Genomic DNA, 20,290 nt, shown 5'->3' with positions numbered 1-20,290 from the left:
GAACAACTTACCTATAATAATGTCTGCGTGTAAAAGCCTTCAAGACGTGAATAAATAAATAAATATTTAATGAAAGAATTAAAATAATTAAAATTCTCCGACTTAATATTTATGTTCAAAATCGTAATTGGTAGTTAGGCAGCCCTAATTTACTTACCCTCAATGAATTTCATGTACTTGCGCGAGCTACTCGTTCCACAATAATATTTAAATGTATCAATATCAGGGTTGAGCATTGAAAATACTCACTTATACCTAAATTACGTGAAGTTAGTAATAGATAAGCAGATGTGGCGGATCTATTTAACTGCAAGAAGGCTCTAATATCATATATTTTCAAAAAATATTAACTAAACCTAGAAAGTCTACTTAAAAATTTTGCGTGTACCTGCATTTCTTATTTTAATATCATTATAGAGTTTCTTATCATTTTATATTTGTATTTGATTTATTGTTTATAGTATATTTATACCGTTGTTATTAATTTTATACATATTATAATTTTATTGTTGTGTTGTTAATGTAGTTATAACGGCTAACATTTTTTTATTGGGTATTTGATGAGACAAGGAATGGGAAACGTCATTTAAAAATTAAGTAAATTTTTACATTTTTCACACCTCTTCCCCATCATCCCGCGGATTCAAATTGTTCTAAAATTGATGTCAAGTGCTTTTGGCATACACGGCTAAATTAGTTGCCTACATTATCTATGAATACGTTCACATCACATATACGGGCCGGCACCGACAGTGGAATATTCACTATGAACCGTCGCATATCTACGTCTGCACAAAATGGCGCCGCATCCACAGAAGATCATGACACTGCATGAGCGATGTCCATGCGAATGCAATTTAAATGCATGTAAAATAGAATTCGCCTTAGTTTGAATTCACATTGCACGGCTCTGTCAAACGTTTTCTACAAACCTTGGCCTCCGCCCATGTAATCATCTGCCCCCTGTCATAATCAGCTGTTGATGCGCAGCCATTGTACTTATTGTCGCCATTATACCGTTTTGGCAAATCACGGTGCCAGTTTATTCTCCCCTTGGGACGACAAGGTTCTGCCATTTTTATGATACTTTGATAATGAGGTTCAAAGTTTGAATTCCGTGATTTTATCGTGATATGTCCCATTTTCTGTCTCATCAAATACCTAGCCAAAAAAACCCTAGCCCTTTTATGCATTAACGATGAAAAATATAATTCAAATAATTCATTTTATATTAATTTGTATGCAAATCATTTAAAAAAATTCCTGTACAAGATGGCTGCCAGGCAATTTTCTCTCACCCTAGATTTGTATTCAATGTCATTCACACTAAATCGCATTAAGTCCAGGGCTTTTTAGGTTTGCAGTGCTTGTGTGTGCTGTACCGGTAGATGTGAATGCTCGCGATTGTGCCGTGTCTGACACGTTACGTGTCTGTGCTGGTAGATATGAATAAATCAATAAGCATAGTTTTGCATAGATACATTTTATTATTTCTTAAAACGAGCTGATTTTGATGTTATAATTTCACCAACCGAACCGGGAATGAATGTAAAGTACTTATCGTTTTAATTTTTTTTATCAAATCTTCTAAAAATACAATTTTCTCAATTATATACAGCTCAACACTTAATTCAACGACCATCTTAAATCCCTTACAATTGGATTACCTTTTCTCAAGTATTATAAAGCTGGGTTCATTTGAGTCGCTATTTGGAGTGCTTATAATTCCCAAAAAGCTGGCGAAACGCCCTACGGCCTGCTCGCTAAATTAATTATCCTCAAAAGCCCTTACGAATATAACATCCGGTCCCAGTATAGAACCTTTCCACTCTTACAGTGTCACTTGCATGCCATCTGCGAAACGAATTTGTGGATGAGTTTTTTTTAAATTATATATAATTTTTTTAATCGTCTCACGCACCTCTTCAAGTTCGCAAGTACAAACACAAATAAATTAAATTATAATATAATGTGTCATTCCCAGATTTTGTGTCACTTTTCAGAGTTTTATATACCCTCAGTATCGCCCTGGTGGAATACCACTACACGATGAAAAATTAATATTGATAATTTATTAAGAATCTCTAAAAATGTTTGATATTCCGGCTAAAACCGGTTTTGCAAGCCTTAACCAATGAATTAACAAGTTTCATGGCTGAATCTTCTAGTAAATTATAACTAAATTTTTCCAATTTTGGAACACGTGTTCATGAAAATATGGATATTTTCTATTTCAAATGCACGCGCATATTTTCGGTAACGATGCACGTACCTACCTTTCTCCCAATTTAATTCCCCTCTCCACCCCTTTCATACTCATAACATGCCATAATGAAGATGCCATAGTCCAAGCAGTAATGGGCAGTTAATACTCTTGTATCGTAACAGTTTTTAGACAGTCTAAAATTCGAAGTATTTTAAATCGTTATCTAATAATTGTATCATTTTTTTAAAATTGAATTAAAATATATTTTTATGGCATAGAAATTCTTCGTTAAAAATATATACGTCTGAATATTTCATCACGAGAATGATTTATTATTTGAAAATGTATTAAACAAAAAGGAATGAAAGATGAATTGAGACGGTGTTTAACTCTGCGATAATAATTGTCTGTTTCATATTCATTCCAACATCTTTGCAGCTCAACCGCGAATCCATTGTTTTTTACAGCGCTCCACAAAAAATTATAATGATTTAATAAAAACCTTTATAATTATCCACGTGGAAATGCAAAGAACCCAAGATTTATATTGTACCAGGTTTTGCCTCACGACACAAAAGCTACCCAGAATCTACTCGAAATTTCTTTAAATTTTTAATGGATTAGTTAGTAATATTACCTAAGGAATAACTAGTACTTTTGTGAACGATCTTGGGTACAAAAAAATGTTTTTTTTTCTGAATTAATATGTTTATAAGTACCTCAGAACGTGTTTATGTATTATTTTCAACATGAGTAAATCATATATTGTCTTTCTCTTGAGAAATTCTCACAGTGATGTACAATCCTCTTGTGTGCCCAAGCAAATGCTTCGAATAGATGAATAGCATGAATTACGGAATGAACACTAAGGACGGGTTGTTTCGGAGAATTTGAACAATTCATCCAATTTCAACGTTCATTTCCGGGTTCTGTGAAAGTCCTATTCAAGTTCTGTTATTATATCATTATAGGCTAGTTACTTGACAAAACTGAAATTAAAACAGAACTTAAAAAAATCTTTCACAGAACTGGAAAATGAACGTTGAAATTTGATGAATTGTTCAAATTCTCCGAAACAACCTGTCCTAAATTAGTTTGCGAAACATAATTCCTATATATACTTCGGTATTCAAAAGCTTTTTTTATCAACAAATAATAAATACAAAATTTCAACAAATTCCCTACCAGTATAATAAAAAAAATCAAACAATACCACAAAATTAATGTCAATCAAAATTGATCCTATCCAATTTAAAACACCACTAAAACTATTATCAGTCAACAAATAATTTCGCTACATCTAACACTGACCGTATTACTAACTAGATTTTTACACGTCCGTTCAAAGTTCGGGTGGTAAAGCCGGCTTCAAGCCTGGTTTATGACCATTTTAAACAAATTAACGCCATGGTAATAAGTCAAGTTTTTCACTGTTCAATAGATAATTAAAATGTACTTGAAACTAATTGTTATATGAACAGTAGATTTCGCTCGCGATTTGGCGGAACAAAAAGGTACTATCAAATACGGCTACCATTTCGATAGAATTTACCGCATCCGGAACACACAAAAAAAACAGAGAGTCGAAATGCAAAGTGATCAAGTTGAAATAAGACTTCACTACGCTCGGTCAGTAATGCTTTCCATATAGATTTGAATGGAAATCAATGTCTTCACTGACTTAGTAATCATGTTAGTTCAACCTTTTGTTTGCTACCACATAGTTTTATTGCTAATAATTTTATTTAAATTCTTACGTACGGACGGCATCCGTAGCAATTCGAAGGTCACGGGTTCAAATTCCGGAGAGCGCAAGTAAATATTATTTCACTATTTAATCATTTAAATATATATTTATTTTACTTGTGGCATGTTCCAGAGTAATAGATACTCTCAGTATTGCCCTGGTGTAAGACCACCGTTCAAAATTGAGAAATTGCTTGAAATGGATTTGACCGTTTTTGGTTCCCACTTTTCTCTTACCTATCTTCTTCCCCTCCCCATAACCTTCAGCGTCACAACATACCCTTATCGGGGAAGCCATAGTATCACTGGCTCCAGACGGTTGGGAGGAAAAAAAGTACGGCCCATCTCTTATTTTTATTTCGATGTAAATAAGCTCTTTAATTATTATCCTGTAACATGAACGTGTAATATAAAGAGCACTTTCAGAAAGAATTATCCAGCGGGAATTTTTATTAAAATTTCTTGAATTTCTTTAAATTTTCCTGAATGTGACCTTAGACGCTTAGACCAAACACCGTGTCCAACCTTTCCAACCATGGCGCAGGACGCTTTTGTGCTTGAGGACCAAAAAAATTGATAGGTGTCTGAGAGGTAATCGCATAAATTGGTAAGGAAATTTGAAAGTTAACATTTTTTCAATTTAATAACATTTCAATATTAATAACTTAGACCTACAAAAATATTGAAACAATATCGTTGTAAAGTAGTTGGTTCATGCCGCTTGAAGTTTCGAAAGCCCTTCTGGGAGGAAGGAGAGAGGCTTCTCCGAATACCTCTTACCCCAGAAGATAGGTGGAAACTTGATTGACAAACGGCCAACGTGGGAAATGCCCATCTCACACAGGAGCCCACCGAGAGACAGCTTGGGGTTTCATTGCCCCGCAAAAACCTGGTCCGCCATCAATAGGTTAAGGTGCTCCCATAGCCGCTGTGCCCACATGATGCACAGATGGGGCCTCAAAGAGTCAGCGTTGTGTGAATGTGGTGCAGTGCGGACCACCGAACATGTGGTTAACGAATGCCCGCTCCATTCATTCCCCGGCGGGATGGATGAGGTTCACATGGCAACGCCTGAGGCCCTAGAATGGCTCGCAAACCTCGATGTCACCTCTGACCCCCCCACCATACGAAATAAGAAGAAGTTGGTCCATAGCTTGGTAGGTAGGACGCTATAATATATTGTGTGGGTATATACATATTATTTTGTTTATATTGGTTACAGCAAATACCCTATAATATTAAAGGTGACCGGATAAATAATCACAATGATAATTCATCACAGCTTTAAAAAGTTATATAAAGTCATGGAAAGTGATGAAACAAAAACTTTATTAACTGGGTTAAGTAGGTTAGGTTAGGTTAGGTTGGTTTTAAGCACTCTTTTTAGGGTGAATTGCCTAATACAAAAAAAAAAAAAAAAATTTTTTCATCGATTCTAATTACTTTATATCACTTTTTAAAAGTGTGTTCAATTGTCACTGTGTTGAGTTATCATGGAACCAATATTAATAATAGGTCCAACTCCAGTGAAATAGTGGCAATATCAACAACTCTGGCCGTTAGAAACGCTTGTGTAGCATATTGACTTTTACATTCCTTTCAATGGCGGGAAAATTAATTGATTTAGTACTTGGTGGCTGTGTTTTCGCTTTCTAAATTTATTTTGATCAATATTGATAAATAAAAATATTAAAAAATGTTCCAAAAAGTAAGTTCTGTTTGTGCGGCTTCCGGGTGTCATAATTAAGTGGTTTTTTAGGATGCCAAAAAACTTGACAGGTTAACTGGTGAATTTTAATGTGAGTTCGTTAAATCCTGACAAATAAAATGTTATTGATTGCGTAAAAAGTGAATTATACCACGAAAAATATAATTCATTAATTTTAAGTAAATTAAACAAAGCTGTGTTAGTTGAGTTCCATGTTATAAATCATCTCCAATGTTGATGTTCTTAATTTATTATTGAATATATTAACATGTTATATTAATATTTCAAACATTTTTAAATACTAATTTTTTTGTATAATTTCTCACTGTTTTATATAAGTATTATATAAGTATTCCCTTACCTATCTGAACTATCAGAGATAGAGTTTATAGACGCTATTTTATTTTTCTATACATGAGCTAAGAAATTAGTAAGGTCGTATGAGGGTTGTCTTTTTTTCGTATTCTTCAATTCATGAACGTAAAATAAACAATATCATGTATTCAAATGTATGAGAGAAAACCAAGGCGCACAACTCATGCCGCTATTTGACGCTAGTGCAAAATGTTACCATTAAAATGTATGGGAAATGTACAAAGTTAATATTATATGGCATTTATTTGGGTACAGTGATGTAACAATTTACGGATATTAAATATTTCTTGGTAGGTACCTACGATATGATTATATGAAAAAGTGGTATGTATTATTTGAAAAATCAATTTTTTTATTTTATTTTATTTATTTGGGAAAATCTGTTTATTTGATTAACTTTCCAATACAAATTCAACCTGTTCAATTGATTAACATTCCAATACAAATTCAATCTGTTTATGTGATTAACTTTCCAATACAAATTTAACCTGTTTAATTGATTAAATTTGCAATACAAATCCATGTGTGTTTACAAAACATAGTTTTTAACAGTTACTACCCATCTCAGTTGAGAAATCTATTCTCGTGTTTAAGATGCGGAGAATTGCCATTACAGTTTTAATATAAGTACATAAAATAATATAATCACAATGCTATGCGACCATAAATACAAATAATATGACACGTAAATAACAATGCAACAATAAATTATTGTACATATGCCATTAAATTGTATTAAGAATGTAAATTTTTGAGGTATGTGTACTGCCGCCCGAGGAACCGTTTATTAGATAACCAACACCTCTGCCAAAGGTCACTCCAAGTGGTGCGCTACGTTTGTTGACTTAGCAGGGGTGCCCGGGTTCATGGAGTGAGGCTTGTCCGGGTCTTGGTGGATGCATCTGCCCACTAGCTGGGTGGCAGGCCAGATCAAGAGAGACTAGTTGAGGGAGACCTCTTGACCTCTCCAGCAGAATTCTATCAGATGGATCCATAGGTCGGTTTTTTCTACACACACTCCCCAGATTTCTACCCACCCCTCGTACTTTTTTCCTTCAAAAACATTCTTTCTTTCCTTTCCTTAAAAGACCCCTCCACACAGCATTCCCTAAGACAACAGAGAACCTGGGTGAAGGGAATTAGTTTTTGCAGGGTTCCCTGTGTGAAATTAATGTAAAAAAAGTAAGATTCCTAGAGGATGTGTCTTTTTTACTTGATAAATATTTACTGTCTTTCAGATCATGGGTTCGATTCACAGTTGAGACCGTTTTCTTTTTTTTTCTTTTTCTGTGTCTTGTTCTGTTTCATGTTTCATTTAGATTTATTAGTAAGTATAATTTTTTTCTTCAATATCTTTGTAAAAAAGTTTGTAGTTAAATATTTCAAAACCAAAGTTTCCTTCATCAGAATAGAAAGTACCTACATACAAAATACATCAGAAATATTCAAAATATAATGCATTATTATTAGGTATAGCCAAATAAAGGAACTTTTGGTTCTGAAACTGTGAATATGAATTTGTTAATTAAAATAATGGTTCAAACAAAGGAATATATTTTTAATAAAATAATTAAAACACTTTGTTTTTACCACGATAATCTTTATATTTTATATAAAGTCTACATGTTTCGAGAACGATGTTCTCTTCATCAGGACAATTAATGTACTAAAAACTAAATTGTCAAGTACATAGAGACAGGCGTGGGTAGAAAAGGAAGTAGTGTGGGGGGGGGGTTGTGGGGAGGGGTGAGAGGTGGAAAGGGGAGGTGCTTAAAAGATCAAAGACAAAAAATTACAATGGAAATATGTTTAAGTCAGGGTTATTCACAAAATTAGTTTGATTATTAATAATATTTAAATTTCTATTGACGTTTTTCCTAATTTCTAATATTTCTAAAAGGTCTAACTGAAAACTACTAACTTAGTGTGTAAAATTTTAAAACCAGTATTTATGTCAAACGAATGGTTGAATTCAATTAGATGGTTAGCAAATTCCGAATAATTATTGCTATTTAGACATCTCAAATGTTCCTCAATCCTTGTTTCAAAATTTCTGCAGATTTTACCTATGTAAAAATGGTTACAATCATTGCAATTCAATTGGTAAACTCCGGATTTTTTCATTTTTAAGTCTTTGTCCTTGTTATTTAGAATATAATTTTTCAATTTATTATTAGTATGAAAAGCTGGCTGTATTGTATTAGGAATTTTTTTCCCTATTAAATTAGAGGTTTGATGGTTTACAAACAATATTTTTCTCAATATTATCGTGGTAAAAACATAGTGTTTTAATTATTTTATTAATAAAATGGTGCCACAAAGTGAATTTGCAAAATTTGAAGAAGTGAATATATTTTTATTTAATTCAAATTATGCCACAACGTGATTTCACAATTATTGATTATTAAAGGAATGTTATAAGTATGTTTGAAATTATAAAAACCTTTAAACAAAGACTATACTAGAACTTTGTAGAGTAAACATTTTAAAGCAAACGTAAGGTGAGTACCTAAAACTTTGAAGGAATAATATATGTTACCTCCAAGCCTAAAACACTACAAAGTGATGGTAGAGTTCGTTGTACAACATTGAAATCCCTAAAGATTTCAACCGAAACATTTCCCAATTTCCGCAATTAGCGCGATGTATGATCACTCACTGCAAACACGAAGTGATGCAATTAACTAATTAGGTATTTAATATAATTTACTAAATTTTCTCTCTAACTCGTCCATATAGGGATTTCATGGCTTTGATAATTTGCCTCTAACTCCATATAGGGATTCCATAGCCTTAATAACAATTATTGTCATGTGTAGGTTTTTAATGATAATTACTTAAATACAAAGTTAAAATTAATAAATGATTTTTTTATTTTTCATTGTGTTCTTGTTCAACACACTAGATTATCGGCAAATTTCAATAATTACTTCGGTTCGTCTGAGATTTTTGATGGAGCATTGGAATGTTTATATAAAAAAAATACAGTGAAACAAAAAATCCCACAAAGGCCAAGTCTATGTGTGGGTATAAGAGTAGAGATTAAATTTTTTTATGATTTTAATATAAAGCATAATATTAAAGTGAACATTTTCTTTCAAGATAAAAGATTCAAAATTATGCTTTCAAAAATAATATATATGTTCAATATGACATCTTCAGTGAAGTTTTAAACTAGACATGGTACCTACTCATATTTTAGAAAAAAGTAGTTTTATGAAAGTATATAAAAACTGTGCAATCAAAAGCAAAAAAAATGCATGAATGTATGGCATTGATCAACCGATGTGAGTATAAATACAAAGAACCGTTGAAATATAAGAAAAATGTTTCTATTTCGATGTATTTTAGCCAAGATTTGATGTGTTTTTTTGTAATGTTTTGTAGTAATAATGTCTTATCAAATATTGAAATTAGTGTGTTGTACATTTTAGGGGCAATAAAATTAATATGCTGCTTAATCTGGTTTTACTATAGGGTTCTCCAAATACACAAGTGTCTTATCTTGCCATGTCTTTGGTTAGAACGGTAATCATTTTTGTGAAATTGTAAGGACGCGTGTACATAAACGTTAGACATTGTATGCTTTAGGTTTGCCTTGTTATTATTATAACCATTATTTCTTATTTAATACAAATATTTATAATTTTTTTTGTTATTTTTGTGCGATATTTACAATAAATATCGAACTGGACTTATTTTGTGGCTGTAGAAAACTCGTACTGATATGCTCACCTGTAGATCTTCTAGCATCGGTAGTGCTCGTAACCATTCGGGTATAAGACCCAAAAGGCTGACATGTTGTCTCTGTCATGCGGTTTAACTACTTCCTCGTTTGGAGACTTTAAATTACATAAAACTAAAAAAACTCTAACGACATTTCTTGAGTGGAATTGAAATTACATATGTTAACCTACGCTACAGTTTTCTTTTTCATTGTACTTATAATACGAATTGTATCACGTCAGCTTTATTAGTTTTTGTATATTCATTTACTTATTTATTTATAAAATAATGGTACAATTGACATTCACAAAACATCGCATCCCTATACAAGGCAACTACATGTTTCATGGTGATCAATACATTATACGTTATTTTGTGTTAAGTTTAAATACTACAATGTAAGATCTTTGGCCTTAAATTTGTTTTCAAACCTTACACAACCGATAACCAACCCTAAATTTACAGTGATATGTTATTTTTCAGCTGTACAAAATATAAAACACACCTGTTAGTAAGGGGGTAAAATTTAAACACTATTAATAGATTGAGTTTTTAAATAACGATGTAAATTCTTCATAAAAACGCCATTGTTACACTTCGTTAACTACAGGGATAAAATATTATCTAATAAATAAAGGAAAATATGTATTTCTTCCTCTTTTTGGATTACAATGCTATTTGGTTTGTGCTTATTTTATTACGTATAAATTAATTATTATTATTTCCTACATACTACAGATATTCTCATCTTTTATCTTAGAGCTTTTTTGGTATATAGATAAATAAATATGAATTTATTTTAGTGATCGCGTCAAAACTTCGAATACCAGTGACCTATACAATGTATGCGTGTGTATCTCTGTATGATGTATATAGTGTGTGTTCATTCAGGTACATAATTCATGTTCATATCGTGAAACACTTAAGTTATATTAAGTGAGGAAAGAACATTAACTAAATCCATTAGCAAAGGTGTGAAGCGAAAGTATGAATGGCCAGTGATGAAAAATCAACAATACTTGTGGATGCGTAGGTACTAAAAATAAAATAAAAAATTTTATAGTGTTCATGTCGTTGATTTACTATATTGCAAAATTTTGAAAGTTTTATAACTGTTCAATTTTACCCAAGCTTTGAAATTATTAATATACAAGCTATTGCACATCGGTGAAAGTTTACACGGAGAAAAATTGAGTATTGCTAAATGAAACAGGATTGCAGGCCGTATATATCGGAACACGTGTTTATGCACCTGCATTTTGATTGGTATACAGGGTGTATCGGCACTAACCCGACAAACTTTAACCAGCTATTCCTTAGCACATTTGGAGTAAAAAATGTTATGGGCACTTTGCTGTACGGTAGCATTTTTTTTCAATTAAAAAAAAAAAAAAATTTCACTACATCACTGTCATTGGCATTGCTTTTCGTGTTCAACAGCTGTTATAAGCAAGTATGTCGAAAAGCGTCTTCGCTCTTTCGCACACACTAAATAATAATAGTTAAAAATGAGACGAATGGTGCCGTGCCATTACGTTGTGATTGTAAAAGTGCGCCAATATAGGTACACACGTGCATAATTCAACGGAATTCGAATAAAATATTGCCAGATGGGTTTTCAAACTTTGACAAAGGATAAAACAGTGGTGACATGTGGTGAAAATATGAATAATATTTTTTTTATAAAAAAAAACGTTACCGGACAGCAAAGTGCACATAAGATTTTTTACTCCAAATATGCTAAGGAATAGCTGGTTAAAGTTTGTCGGGTACGTGCCGATACACCCTGTATATAATGACAAAACGCGTGTTTTACTGAAAGTCTATCAGGAAACCTATCAATTCATTTGTTAAAGTCCAGCAATTTCGTTTTTAACCGTATTTAGAATAATTTGTAGACATTTTTAATAAATTAAAAATATTTTATATAATTAAGTTATTTAAACTGTAAAATTTACTGAAGTTAACGTAGTCAAAGTCTGTCAACGTAAGAAGAAAATATTGAAATAAACTTCTACGACAGTAATTTAAAAAGATAGTCATCATTTTTTTTTCATTGCTTTGTAACATCCTGCGCATCTTTATAATCTCATTGAGTAGGTACTCACACCCGACACCTAACGAAAAATCAAATAACTAGAACTCTATAAAAGTAACACGAGGAAAGGCAGTATTGCGAGTTTCTTACTAAATATTTTAAGCGCTCCAAGTTTTCCCATTAAACTTTCTTCGCCTCGTGAATTTTAAAAACAAAGCATTATCACCAGAACTAAATTTTCAAGATGATGCAAAATGCATATATTATTTTTTTGAGTTTATTTTGGAGTTTAGGGATGTGGCGTCATATTATGCGTACGTTATGTATTGATAGATCAATATCTTCGTCATGGTAGCCAACTATAAGGTTTCAGTCAGAGCCTAAACAAATTTGTAAATAATAAATTAAATACTTTAAGTAGACACATATCTTCATTAACAACAAAATAATTTAGATGTAAATATTTTTATGCAAATGCTGTAATAAATTAGGACACATAGGTTCCCTTATTATTTGCATGTATCGGTACTGCAATACTGACCCTGGGGTAAATTATTTTCCTTTGGACCTCCTGTATACAAAAAATCACATTTGTTGCTGTCAAATAACAAAAAAAATAACAATTTAATTTTTTTTAACTAGTGTCCATGTTATTAAATTGTACTTTTATGTACATATTATTAATTATTCGAATAATATTAGCGTTTTCACAGCAAAAATTTGAAAAAAAAATTAAAAAACGATGGCATCTATGCTAAAAATCGCAATAATAATATAAAATTTGGTTTTACTTACAAATTTATTTTAAAAAAAAACATTTATTATTAATAATTTTATGCAAATGGTTACGAGTTAAAATTCAATTGAATAAACAATTAGCAATACTTTTCGAACGATAGGTCTAATGTAAGTTGTATAGTCTTTCCTCAGATGGATGATGTACGTGTTTCGAATCTTTTTTATAAGCGTTATAAATGTTTGTTTTATGAAAAAAAAATTCTAAAATAAAATAAAAAAAGGTTTCTTTTGTGAGTAAATTTATTTATTTGTTTGGTAAATCAGCATTCGTGAAAATCTTTCAAAATCGGATGTACCTACTGTGTTCATTCATGTTGAATTGTGTACAAGAGGCAATATTCATGTATGCTTCTAGATAAATACCTACCATGATTAACCTGCGTAGTTGACATAATTTTACGTGCTTCAGTCTTACTTTTTATTATTTTAAATTTATTTGAATGTTTTTATTTATTCATTCAGTTTAATCTTTTTTTTTAATTTTCATTAATACCCACATGTATATTTATATAGAATATTTACAGCAGTAAAATGACATGAAAGTGAATGGCAGGAGAACTCTGTGACGCCCGAGGAAGACAAATACATCTAGCGGTCACTTTTTCACATGCGTAAGAGGTTGGGAAAAGAGGTTAGAGAGAAGAATTTGGGGAAGCGCCTGGCCTTGGATCCGGTCACCAAACAGGATTAAAGCCATTTCAGCCAGCGTTCATATTGTGAGTAATGCATAACAGTTGCAATTGATCCCAATTGTCCGCAATTCAAGATTCCTGTGGCATTCTTAATCTGGGTACATTTTGAGGCTGAAGAAAGTGGGGACCGGGAGGATAAGTGGCTAAAGATATTCCAAACAACGTTTCGATTCTAAATGGACGTGTTTCACCAGAACGATCTGAGAGTATCTGCCAATCTGAATTAAAATTGATAAATACCTAAGTAAACTTTCTTCTAGACCCAGAGGCAGGGAAATAAGTCCTGGGCAGGGAAAATATTTAAGAATGGCTTTTTCACAAAAAGCAGATAAAATATTCATCGAACCGTCAGTCTAACATACTATCAGTGTGGCTCTGGTGAGATAAGTATGAATCAGAAAAGTACAACAACTTTATAAATTTCAACTATGCTTAATGATGATACCTTATAAGATATCGGGCACATTCCAATCATTCTCTTCACATTCCATTCCTATCACTATCATAATGTATAAATCCTGACTCAATGCTGTGCAGAAATGGGTGGCCCTTTGGAATACCACATTTTAGATTACAGGCATCATGTGGAAATGCCATACTGTTCTACTGGTAAGGAATTAGCATGATTAATCCCTTCGGCACCGGAGCATAGTCGGGAAACAAAACAATATATTATTTATTACCCAAAAGTATCATAAAATCGTTGACAACCCTGTTTTACTAAAGCCAAATTGCGATACTTGCCCAGCTATTCCAAGTAGTATTAATTTTGAAGGCAACAATAAACTCACTACTAACTACTCTATTATAATATTTTGATATATTATACATTTGAAAAAGTCACCTTTTTATACATATTAATATTCTGTTCAAATAAAATATTCTCTGCTATTATAACATTCTAGGCCTTAATAGAATTTACTTTATATTAATTACTATTCCTTATCACAAACACCTCATACCTCGATTTATGTCAGGTCTTATACAAACCTAGTATTCATTAAACTATTTCTACACTAGTAGATATTTCTTTTAATTATGTATTGTTTAACTGCACTTCTATTAACAACTGTATCACTTGCAACAATATTTTTGTGTACACATCACTTCTTCTGTAATCACTCTATTGTAAAAGTCATTCCATGGCGTTTAAATGAATAAATAACTTTCAAAATATACCAAAGGTACACTGATTTCATCTGATGGAACTCTTGTAGAGTGCAATAAAAAAAAATACTAATCCATTTTTTACAAATTTTAAAAAATGATACCAGTTGAAAATGGAATGATAAATGTACCTTTGTTCAAAAATATGTGGAAAGATAATCTCGGTTTTTAGTGTAGTGTTTATTTGGACATTAGGTCTTAACAGTAAACAGACATAAAAACGATCTGAAATCATTCCCTGAAACAATGACAGTGGGACTGTCAAACTGGAACGTAAAATAATGATTTACGGCCAATTTCTGTCAATTTTTCTGGTTTTTATGACAAATTTAATAGACTTTCAAATTTGATTACGCACAAAAGTGTTTTATTTGACAGGAGGCACCAATAAAAAAAACTTTTCCGATTTAACTGCAGAATTTTCCAAGGAATATTCACTACGTTTCTTTGTAATCAATCATATTTTTTTCCATCAACCCCACACTAAGTATTTTCCCTCAAGGCCTGTGTCATCTTTGGATATGATATGTAGAGGGTCGTTTTTAAGGAAAGGGCAGGAAAGATATGAAGTTCTGGGAAGGTAAAAGGTGTGAGGTAAGGGTAGGAATCTAGGGATCAGTGTGTCCAGGAGTGAAAAACATATGAATATATCCCTCTTATGTAACATAACCTATGGCGGAGGTGTTGGCTATCCAATAAACGGTTCCGGGGGGGCGGCGGTACACAAACCCGTGTCCGAAATTGAAATCTTGAAGATAATTAAATCATAATATTATACTTACTTTGTGTGATCTTAAAAATATACGTCTGTTTGCAAATTAATACGTACGTTTTTTTAATTAAGAAAAACCTGCTATTATTTTTATCTGAATTCTATTTCTAAGGCGTTTTCAACTATTTTTTAAAGGGAATTCCAATTATGAATTTTAAAAATTTTCTGCGGTTTTCCATTAATAAACACTGAAAATCTTTATATTCCATCAAAAAATAATTTTCATTTTAACGGAAAAACTGTCTCACAGAACTATTTGAATTGGAACTGCGACTTGAACATGTTCGAATCGAGTAGTTGCTACTATTGCTTGCTAATTAGGTCGCTTGTAGGGAGTTTTATTTAGATTAGCTCCGTACTTGAGGCCCTGAAGAAATAAATATCTTTTAAAAAATATTTCCTGGAAATTTTGAAGAAAAAACTCAAATTATCGATAAAAAATAAAAAATCGTTTTCAGCTACTACTTTCAACTACGGCTTAAACTAGAGATTTACGACTAACATACATATTTACGTTTACTAATATAGATTGCTTTATTTCTGAACGTGGTGTCAGTGGTAAGGTATAAAATATTAAAAAATAGTTAACGCAAAATAAATGATTATTACATTGAAGTGAGGTAGTCAAAGAGAAAAAACTCCTGGACTGAGCAATGAAATACTACTGGAATGTATTTTTTAAATAAGTTTATTATTTTGAATACGACAAATTGAAAAGGTGAGTCTTCAGTTTTGCTCTGAACTCAGATGAGCTGTCGATCTTTCGCAAATGTTAAGGGAGTTTTTTCCAAGCAGTTAAGCCTGGTACCTACTGCAAAAGCCCAGTCTCCGAAATTGGTATTGTGATTGCGCATAATAATAAATAATAATAATAATTGGATAATTTGTAGAGCGTCGTTTTTGTGAAAAATCACCTCAAGGGCGCATAGTTACTAAAAGTCTTCCTATGGCTGTTGAAGATGCTGATCGAAGGGTTCAGTTATCAGTCTTGCTGCAGCATTGTAAACTGACTGAAGTCAGTCAGTTTATATTTTAGGGAGACTTGCATAATTGCATATAATATGCCATTGCAATAATTGAGTCGTGTTTTTCTGTTTGTTATGTGTTTTTTCGCAGTGCATCTACATAAATTTATCAAATATTACACCACATAAATAATCACATTAACTTCAACCCAAATACCCGTGTACCCGTAAGAGTTTCGCCAAGGTGGTTTTGCATCTTAAGCACTGTAAATATATCATCTCTGGAAGATACAGGAGGGTAATAAAGATCTCCAGCCTCGCTCCATAAAGATGCCTTCCACTCCCAATTTTCCCCGAGGCGTAATTCCTGCCCCAAGACCGTAAAACCGCCACATTTCATGCAAAATGAAATTAAATATCGATTGGCGTATACCTAATGTCTCGTATAGAATATTATTACCTCGATAGTACTTGAAAAGTACTCCAGGTGAGGACGAACATGTTAATTGTAGAGAGTCAGATATGTCTTAGTATTTTTGAAAAATTTGCATTTTCTCAGTACAAAACCTAGACTTTTTGATGCTTTGGTGACAATGTTATCAACGTGTTTATCAAAGGTAAGTTTAGAGTCCAAGAAAACCCCGAGATCACGCACATAGTCTTTATTTGTTAAAATCGATCCAGAGATGGTGTAATCATGCAGTATTTTCACACGGTTACGTGTGAATGTGACTTTGCAACATTTAGAAAAATTGATAAAAAGCTTATTTCTGAGACAATAATCCGTCAGTCGATCAAGATCTAATTATCTTGTTCTTATCTAATTAACACATTTAACCTGTTATCTTTATAAATGCTTATGTAACATTTAATTTGTAATTTTATTATCTTTTTTGGCATCGTTATCGAAAAAAGGGGATCAAATACACATTTAATTTTAATGTTTTTTAGTAGATTGTATTTTACTCTTGTAGTTTTGAATAAAGGTGCATTTATTAAAAAATTGAAACATTAATTCAAAACTACATCTATTCAAAATGCTTATATATTTTACCCCTTAACTAACGTGCATGTTTTTGAATTTCTGTAGCTGAAAACTAGTTACAAATGGGTAGGGTTTGAATAATATTTATGTAGGGTTTGAAACGCGTTTATTAGTAAGGTCTAAAATAGTATATTACACTTTTTGCACAAATAACTAGAACTTTTGGCAACCATAAAACAGGCAGTTGCCTAGTATTGTGATTCACTGTATCAATGCTTTGTAAATATCAATTAAAAACCATGTAACTTTTTATATATAAAAATGATTAGGAATAAGCTTAAGTAAGTTAAATTAATTGTATATTATAACTTCATTGTAATTTTTATTTAATGGCTTAAGAAGATAATATTAACAGTTTTCAATGTTCAACTTTCATATAAATAAAATCGAATGTGTGCTTACATTGGAGACAACATCAAGATTGCAAATACATTCGAGTAGATATTTGCAATCGTACGAAAGATGGCAGCCATAGCAAATATTAGCGTTAATAATTAAGGAAGATGTTAGTAGTTTTTAAATTGAAATCCTATAAGATCGATATCAATGATTTCCACACGAGAATGAGTCCCACAGGCAGAAAAAATACTAATATTGAATATTGCTTATTTAAAAAAAAAACTCTTCAAAATATTAAAAATTGTTAAAAAATCGGTTAAAAACGGGATTGCAGGCCTTTAACGAATGAATTGATAGGTTTCTTGATAAACTTTTACTAAAGTACCTACTAATTTATTATCACGATGGAGGAACACTCGTTCATAAAATTCTAATATTTCTGCATTTCTTCACTGTATTTTTTCTTATATATGTACAATTACAGGTGCATGAACACGTATTCTTATATATTGGGAATTTACTTAAAATTTATCAGGAAACGTCCTACAATCTCGTTTTCAATCCAATTACCAATAATTTGAAGAGACTTTTGAAATAATTTTTTTGCGTGTGGTAAGACTAGAGGATTTGGGTTTAATTCCCAGTTGCGAAAGTCTCCCTTTTATTCCTTGTGTCTTCGTTCGTTTCATATTTCATTGAAATATCCTTTTTGTATAACATTGAATAATGTATCGTAATATAAGGTGTACAAATGTAAATGCGGTTACAAAAAAGGTCAAAAATAAACTGTTTTTGCAAAAAAAAGGCATTCGATTCCCCCCGATGCAGTGCATAAATTTATTGAATTGTCGAGACCTACTTGTTTTTTTTTGTACAAACCCCTGTACGTACATACACCGGGGTAAAAATGGGTGTGTTGTGACCGTTTCTGGGTGTCCAATTTTCCGTAATTTTGGAGAAATTGACAAAATATTTTGAATGAAAATAAAATATATATTTCTTTCTAAACCACTTCATTGAGTTGTATAAAACAAACTAACCATCACGCCGTTTAGAGGACCGACCGCCAAACAACTCGGTATTTGCAAATACACCTTGCCTCGTTCACATTCATACATCGTCTTATACAAACTCTTCATACTGACTCTTGACATGGCCCAACTCAAGTTTCTGATTCACTTGAACGTGCCATGTCTTCCTCGGGCGTCCCCGACTTCACCCACCATTCACATTCGAGTCATACATTGAATTAAACGTTTATAAATAAAAAGTTAATTTTTCAATTATTGTCCTGAAGAAAGTTGAGTGCAACCGAAAATAGTCCAAGAGTCTATATAACTCAATAAAGTAGTTTAAAACAAAGTAATTTTCTATTTCATTTATACAATATCAAGCCACAAATTTCGATATTTTTTTAGCCAATCAATTGTGGGATCAAAAGGTCTCATGTAAATTTGGGACATCAGTCCTGTTTTAGCGCGGAATACTTAAACGTTTTATTTTAACCTGTCGTGCGCCGCAGTCTCCGCATATAAATGTTTATTCTGGGAAAGATACTTATGGTAGATTATTTACTATTTTTATAACAAAGTATGCCAAAAAAAAGTACATCATTTTATTACGAAATAGAATCAGCTGACCCAAGGCGAAAATTTTGCATCAGCACACGACGGGTTAATGGTTCAGTAAATATTATTTTCTTAAATTTGATCGATTCTCGAATCGTCGTTTTTATTAATTAAAAAGATAAGTTTTTATGTACCTGCTTACACGTCTTATGATATCAGATATAATTATGATTGCGATTTATTAAGAGAACACAAGAAACAAACTTTCTTGGAGGTCTATGTACTTTCACATTACTACTAGTTCAATTATATTCAACATACAATATGCATCGTTTTTCTAGTAGTTAGTTGCTAAGATGAAAAGGTATATTTGTGTTTCTTTGTTTGTCCCGTACGCGTTCCAATACCATTCATCCGATTGCAACTAAAACAATTTTTTTTGTAAAATCCCATACAAGTTAGGAGGCTGCTTTTAATGAGTGTCCCGGCCTTGTGATCTAGGAGGTTTTGATTACAGTCAATAAAACATGTTTACAATGTGAATTTCATGATACTACATGAAATTAATGGTAGAAAAAGTTGGGGATGCCTGAGACAGACACAAATCAAATAATTAAAATAAAAAATAAAAAGTGAGAAAAATTATTTTAAATTTAAAAAAAAACTTTCGTTTTATTTTTACAGAGAAGATTGACTTACTTTTATCGATGATTTTCAGATATATTCTGTTGCTTATTTCTGTTGCTTATATTGTTGCTTATATTGTTGCTTATATTTTTGTTGATTTTTCGTTGATTTTTGTTGATATTCTGTTTCTATAATTAAATGTAATTTTCTTATTGTACAATACAATATTTTGTAGTATTTTACAGTATTTTTGAAAATATTATTTTTCCATTTTTGTAACAATACATATTATTGTCTATATATATATATATATATAAGCACATAGACTAGCTCCCCAGTTTGACCTGAGAATATTTTTCTACAAATTGGGTAAACAAAAAAAGTGTATTCACTTTTTTTTTCTAAATAAAAATAAAAAAATTATTCGTGGTAAAATGAGACGTTATTTATGAACGAAAAAAGATGTGTAAGGAGAATGTATGACTTGGAAGTGAATGATTGAAAAGGTCGAGGACGTC

The sequence above is a fragment of the Hesperophylax consimilis genome, chromosome 21, assembly GCF_061612785.1.
Source record: "Hesperophylax consimilis isolate HC1 chromosome 21, BYU_Hcon_1.0, whole genome shotgun sequence".
Lineage (NCBI taxonomy): Eukaryota > Metazoa > Arthropoda > Insecta > Trichoptera > Limnephilidae > Hesperophylax > Hesperophylax consimilis.
The sequence above is the reverse complement of the archived record's forward strand: the minus strand, read 5'-3'. Positions refer to the sequence as shown.